Source organism: Camelus dromedarius, chromosome 32 (assembly GCF_036321535.1).
Source record: "Camelus dromedarius isolate mCamDro1 chromosome 32, mCamDro1.pat, whole genome shotgun sequence".
In the NCBI taxonomy this organism is placed as follows: domain Eukaryota; kingdom Metazoa; phylum Chordata; class Mammalia; order Artiodactyla; family Camelidae; genus Camelus; species Camelus dromedarius.
This window is the reverse complement of record NC_087467.1, coordinates 10,921,277-10,928,153: the sequence shown is the minus strand read 5'-3', so window position 1 is coordinate 10,928,153 and position 6,877 is coordinate 10,921,277. Positions and strand designations below refer to the sequence as shown.

At 35.4% G+C, this 6,877-nt stretch overlaps 1 long non-coding RNA gene across 1 annotated transcript in view; it reads left to right on the top strand.

Moving 5' to 3' along the window:
- Positions 1-4,520: 4,520 nt before the first annotated feature.
- LOC135319815 (uncharacterized) overlaps positions 4,521-6,877 on the top strand; it is a 64,644-nt gene continuing 62,287 nt past the window's right edge. The window contains exon 1 of the long non-coding RNA XR_010378726.1: positions 4,521-4,835. This is a non-coding gene — a long non-coding RNA (uncharacterized LOC135319815). The remainder of the gene's footprint in view (positions 4,836-6,877) is intronic.

The following is a 6,877-nucleotide window of genomic DNA, read 5'->3' as shown; positions in this document are numbered from 1 at the left end:
TGATCCATTTTCTCTCAAATAGTGTGACAGCAGGAAGTAGAGAAATAGTAAAATAGACCTAGTAGTAGAAACAAAATGTATAGCCATAGAGAGACAAGAGAAGAAGAATTAGAAACAGAGAGAGAAACACAAAGATGGGCTGAATCAAAAGAAAGCAGAGTCACTGGAATCAGAGGCCACCTACTTTTCCGGGGCATGTGCAGGCTCTGGGGGTGTACGGGTGGGTGTAAACAGGGGCTTCAGGAGGTTATCGACCAAACTCTGTAACGTGGGGTAATCTGCAGCATCTTCAGTGTAACACAATAGTATGGTTCATGTCAGAAGTCAAGTTCTTCATTGAACTCTTGAATTGCAAAGTACAAGGTGTCCAAGAGTCATGATGTTTGGATCTGATGCAAGTTCTGGTTGCTCAGCTATTCCCTGCAGTGTGAAACTGACTGATTGCCTATTCATTTTGATCTAGTCCTTTCACATGATTTTCCAAGAAAATCATCAAGACTTGAAAAAAATATAGTCATATAAAGTACATTTATATTAATAAAAATAAGTTAATTTTTAAAAACACTGAAGTGGTTAAATATATTTCAGTATCACCAGATGTTAATTTTTATTCATATACTAAATCAGATGTTTGAAGCATAAGCATTGAAAATGGAATCATGTTCACAATATAATATTAGATGAAAAGCTGATTAAATTTTTATTATAAATTTATAAATATATAGAAATTTGTAAATCAATATAGAAAAAAGTAAATTCATCAACATTGATATTGATAGTGGCAAGTGCTGGGCTGGATAAGAGGCAGTTTTTCTTTCTATTTAACTTGTTGTCTTAACATCCTGTAATGTACAGAAGGTACTTGATTATTATGACATACCAAAGTCACCTGAAACTGTAAATTAAAGCAAGAAAGGGAATGTCTTGCTTAAAGTACACGTTTTTTTAGTGCTTTTGTGATTTACCTGCTCAAGTCCAAGAGGAATATTAATGCCTGTCTCTCCTCATCTTAGGATAATGTACCTCAAACTGAAGTACTGTTTTAGGACGTCCCTGTGTCCCCAGTTCTGCTAGGCGACCAGTGGTCCATTGTAGTGTTCAGGGTAATCTAGGTTCTTTCTTACAGAAATCTTGAAATGGTGGCCAGGGATTTAACACATAGGGTGTCAAAATACTCTCGAGACATTAATTAAAGATCAGAATGTTGGGAGATGACACACACGTGAAACACTGTCTCCATCCACATGAAGGGAGTAACACTTTCTCCCAAGTTGCCATCCCCTCTCACCTGGTTACGGCAGTAACCTAACTGGCCTCCCTGCTTTACATCTGGCACCCTGGAGTCGGTCTCAGCATGACAGCCAGAGTGATTTTTTTCAATTATAAGGATTATTTCACTTCTCTACTCCAGATTCGGTAAAGGTTTCCCATTTCATTAAAAATAAAAGCACAAATGCTGCCAAGAAGATTGTACGTGATCTTTCTTCTCTGCACCATCACCCACTCCTCTTCTTTGCTCACAGCGTTCTAACCACTCCAGGAGCCTCACTGTTTCTTGAACACACTGTGCAAACCCCCACATTAAGATCCCTGGCCTGGCTGTTCTCTCTGCTTGGAATTCTCTTGGGTCAGATATCTGCACGGTTGAGGCCCCATCTCCTTCTAGTTTTATTTAAATACTACCTTCTCAATGAGCCCTTCAGTGAAAACCATCTTGTAAATTATAATCAGCACCTACCACACTTCAGTCACTTCTAATTCCCATTACCCTGACTCACCTTTCCTTTATCTATAGAATTTAACACATTTGAATATTCATAGTAATTCATTTATTATGTATACTCTTCATCTCTATCTACTAGAATATAAGCTCCCAGAGGCAGTGATCTTCATGTGTTTTAATCACCAGTGTATCCCAAGTACCACAATGTGTGCTTGGCATACAATAGGCGCTCAAGAAATATTTGATGAATGATAGAGTAAATGAATAAATACAACTTTTCTTAACGCTCAAATAAAATAAAAGGAAAATGTAACTTTATTAAAATAGAAACAAGCAGGCATGAGTTCCCCAACCACATTTTTACAGCTTTTTAAACAAATGTGTTTTCACTAGTATCCAAGGTTATCCTAGATAACCGGGAAATTTCATTCCAGTTTTCCAAAAGCAGTAATCACTATGACAGAATCAGACAGACAGCTCCAACATCTTGTGCTCCCTTTGGTTGTTCTAGAAGGAAACTGCCTAGCCAGGGGCTGCATTTCTCCACTGTGTTCTTACCAGTGGGGTTTAAGTAAAAGTAGTACATATCACTTCCTAACCAAGGTGACGACATAGTGGGTGTACTTATTTCTAAACCATCTCTTTACCAGTTTGTCAGCTGGGAATAGAGAACTCCAAGGCACAAGATAGAATGTCACAAGATGGAAAATCTTGGGTCCCTAGAAAACCTGGGTCCCTACATGGAGGAAAGACATCTGTCAATCATTAACACCTACATTTGACTGTTAATATGAGTGAGGAACATACATTTATTATATGAAGTTACTGAAATCTGTGGATTATTTGCTATAGTATGTGGCATGGCCTTAAATGCAAAAAATTATTTAGTTCGGTTCTAAAGTTGCCCATCACACATTTGCATATGGTCACCACTACAGAATTCTTGGTCTTGTAGAACTGTGCAGTTCAAATGCCCCTTCAGGAAAACTTCATTTCCCAGAATGAACCATTGTTTCTTAATGCCATTTGAAGAGTCAAATGTTTGAGGAGCTGTTTAAAAGACTAGGACACTATATAGAAAGTCTGATTTTACAACCAAAATTCATTTGTAGCATAATTGTAAGAAAAATGTAATAGATGAACTAAATGAGGGGGGTAGAAGTCCTTTTAGAGGCTTAAAACACATTAAGTTCACGTGGAGGTTTAGTAAAGGATTATGCAAAGAAGTTATGGTATGAAAGAGGAAGCTCTTGTTTGTGATTTTGAAGACAGAATAGTTCCATGTCACTCACAGTATAAGAAAGTGATATATCATTAAAGATTGATGTCATCAAACAGTAAAAAAAAATATTGCATTTCAGGAGTAAAGTGTACTTTCAATAGAGATGTTGCAATTTTTAAGGAAACTTCTTTTTATGGTAAAGTAATGAAGATTGAAGTTAGTCTGGAATGGCAGAGGTCTGTCTTAGTGTTGGCTAGAAAAGAGACATAGAGTTCAGTGACTTATTTGGGTGGAAAAAAGTAAAAGAAAGAAGGAATATACATGTGTGAAAAGTTGCCTGTAAAACCAGAAGCCATTAAGTTCTTCACCATGTCTTCAATGTAGGGAATTCAAAATCAAGTTTTCCTGAGATAAAATATCCTCAGCTATACACTCCAGTTTTAATAAAAACAATAAAATGTGTGTATCCTTATGGTATTTTTTTGCTTTAATTATTTGATTTTGTCCCCAGTGTACTTTGATTTCTTAAACAAATGGTACCTACTATGTCTGATTGTAATTAGATGCTTACTTATGTCCCTTACACTGAACTGTGGCATCCTTCTGCAAATATAACATATGTGTAGTATGCATTTTTAAATACAGTAATAACTGAATGGGTGGATATGTAAAAGTTTGAGTGTCTCCAAGAACATGTGCAAAAAGATGTGATAGCAGATATCATTCTCAGATTGATACAAACAGAATTTAGAAACTGTTTCTTCAGATTCTAATCTGGGTCCCTTCACTTTCTGAGTTTCAAAGTCTGGAAAGAAAGAATAAGAGCAACTGAAAGATATTGTCATTTGTCATAATTATTGATGAGTTGAACAACTCTTCCTAAAAATTCAGAATAAATTTGTGTATTATATTTTTTCTACAAAGTGGATTCCATGCTATTTCCTTCCAGCCATAGTAAAAAGGAAATTCTGATGAGCACTTTCTTAATAAGGCTATCAACTTACAATCTAAATATCAAGACATGAGAATATCACTGCTCCCTATCCTAGTTTAGAGTCAATTAAAAAATTCTTCAATTTCTCAATAAAAAAATTTTTAAAAATGTGTACTGTCTGCTGAAGCTAGGAAAATTGGCTTCACAGCTGGCTGACTGGTTCATTCAGCAAGAAATCGGTCAACTCTCAGAGACCTGAAAAAATGCATTTCACACAGTGCCAAGAATCGTAAAACTGCAGCGCCAACTGGGAGTTAAAGAACTCAGGCAAATTAGAGCCGGCTTAGAAAAATAAGAACAGATCAAATCTTCACTGAGCTTCTCAAGCTAAACTATGTCTAACACTTGGACCCATTTCACTGAATTTCCTATCATAAACTTAGTGTAATAAAACATTGTCTTAAAACTCTTCTCAGCAGTCATCTGTTCTTGATTTCCTTCCCATGGTTTGTAAAGCTAGCTCACCTTTTCAGCATACACATCTCTCTCTCTTTTTTTTTTTAACCTTCAAAGGAAAGGAATGCTTAGTGTGTGTCTAGAATATTATGACTACAATGTAGGACGCGCCTCCTACAAGTTGGGGTGCAACATAAAATGTCTCCTGCTCTGTCTTGCTGGAAAGTTGAGAGGAAGTTTGCCATCTATAGTATTTAATGTACTTCCTGTAAATGTGTAGGAAATGCCTGTTTGAAGTTCTGAAGCAAACTACCTTGATGTTTACAGAGATGAGATAAACTACTTGATGAAAGAACATATTCAAGAAAGGATCCTATGAGAGGAAGGCAGCCTGTTTATTTACATGAAGATCAAAGAAATTTCACATGAATTGAGACAACGTATTTTTTTCCCCTCAGTGATTTGCAAAGAATAATCTACGTGGCTGAAAGAGAAAAGTGGTAAGTCTTTAATGAACATATTTTGGGTTTGTGTATTAAAAAATTAAATAGTAAGCAAACTAAAAGTAAAATTTGGGTTTTTTTTTTCAAGAAATATTCTATATTTTCCATACTGATCAATATTAAACTATAATGAAATAAATTAAAATTATAGTTCATTGATACTGTGCTTGGTGAATTTTTAGAAATTATCTTTGACTGGGCTTTTTCAAACACAAAGAAAGCTACACGCAACAAATGCTGTCAATGATTAAAGGCCTTTATAATCAAAGCCAGGAGAGTATTGTACAGATGCCAGGATAATTTAGTACAACCAACAGAATTCCTCTAAATACCCTACACTATAATGATTTGCTGTCTGATACAATATTCTTCTCTCTAGGAAAGAATGGATGTCGCCCCCAAATGAGAAACTTTAAGAGTGATGTTTCATGTGAGGGAAAAACCACACATTCTTAAGTCGTTAGCTTTTCCCTTCTTTTATGTACTTTACCTCCTTTTCCTCGGTTACTAAGGTTGACTGAGCTTTAAAGAATAGGAGGGAAAGCAAAAATACAATCAACTTCAAAAATCATTTTGGCACAGCACAGCAAAATGCATCCAATTAAAACATTAAACAGTGTGCTAATAATTACGTTTCCTGTAGCGCCCTTTCATCAAGGATTTCAAAGTCAAATTTACAGTTCCTCAATTATGCTTTGGACGTCTCTAATCCCGAGTGCTGGCAAGTCTTTCTCCCTCCCCCCTTCCTAAGGTGTGTTTCTAACTGAGTTTGATGGACCATCATTTTGCTTCCAGATCTGCAAGACGTGGATTCTCCTTCAGCTTCTTTTGCCTTTGTTCACTAGCTGAGTGGCTGATTCTGCATAATTTGTAAGCAGAAGTTGGACAATTTAAAAATGTTAAAAATTTGAATGATAGGCTTTTAAAAATGAATGAACTTTTATGACTTTTCAGTCACAAGTGCTTAGCTTAAAGAGCACTACCAAAATTCTGCCTTCACAAGCAAAAGGTGATTAACAAGGAGTGTAAGTTAAGCATGCAAATTAGTGCTTTTAAGGTTCTTATAAACAATGGTCTCTCTAAATAGATTATCTGTTTAAATATGTGCTACTGCCCTCATAGTCCAAGCGTTTCTTTATTGAACCCTGCCCTTTTTTTTTTAGCAGGTGTATGAAGCTGAATTTGGCTTAAGCACTGTACATATTATCAAAATTCCAAATTAGTCATTTTATTGAATAATGTTATCATCTTCTAAAATTACGCTGCCTGTGGCGTAATCTCTCAACAAGCCCTTTCTGGACTTCTGTAACTAGATTTTTATTTTTTTGCTTTAAAGAGTAATAACTATTTATATTTTTTCTTCCTTCAAAACAAAGATACTTGTCTACTGGTTTTATTGTCATTTCATTTTTGAGGCTTGGTTTTTAACTGTTCTGATATTTTCTTTTTCTTGAAATTCCTTTACATGATTCAAACATTTAAAAAGCTTGCCTTACGTAAGTTAAAATTCTTTAGCACCACATTTTAAGAAACACTAAATGCTAAATACTAAATGCTTAGCTTAGCACTAAATGCTAAGGCCTAAATCATCTGGAGTCTAATTCCAAATCTGTCATTAACTCTCCATGTATCATTTAACATCTAGATAAATGCACTGGTGCTCAGTGCCTTCATTTTTAAAACAAAGTGAATGACTTTAATATGTCTTTAAATATTAAAAACTATACAGTTCCAAGTTAAGCTTAACGTTAGGTGCCTTCAATTTCCTGATCCTTTATTAGCTAAAAGCAATAACCCAGTACGTACTGAAAGGCCTATTCTCTGCACGGTATTGTGTCAGTAGGACACGTGTTAATAGAAAGAAAAACAAGAAACGATCCTTCCTTCACTCATTCTTACAGCTGTACAGTTTTTACCTGTCCTTTTCCATATATATTATCTTATGTGATGTTCCTAACAACTTATGAGATGGAAAAGAGAGCTATTATCAGCCCCATTTACAAGATAAAGGCAAGTAGCTTCAAAAAAATCAAGGACTT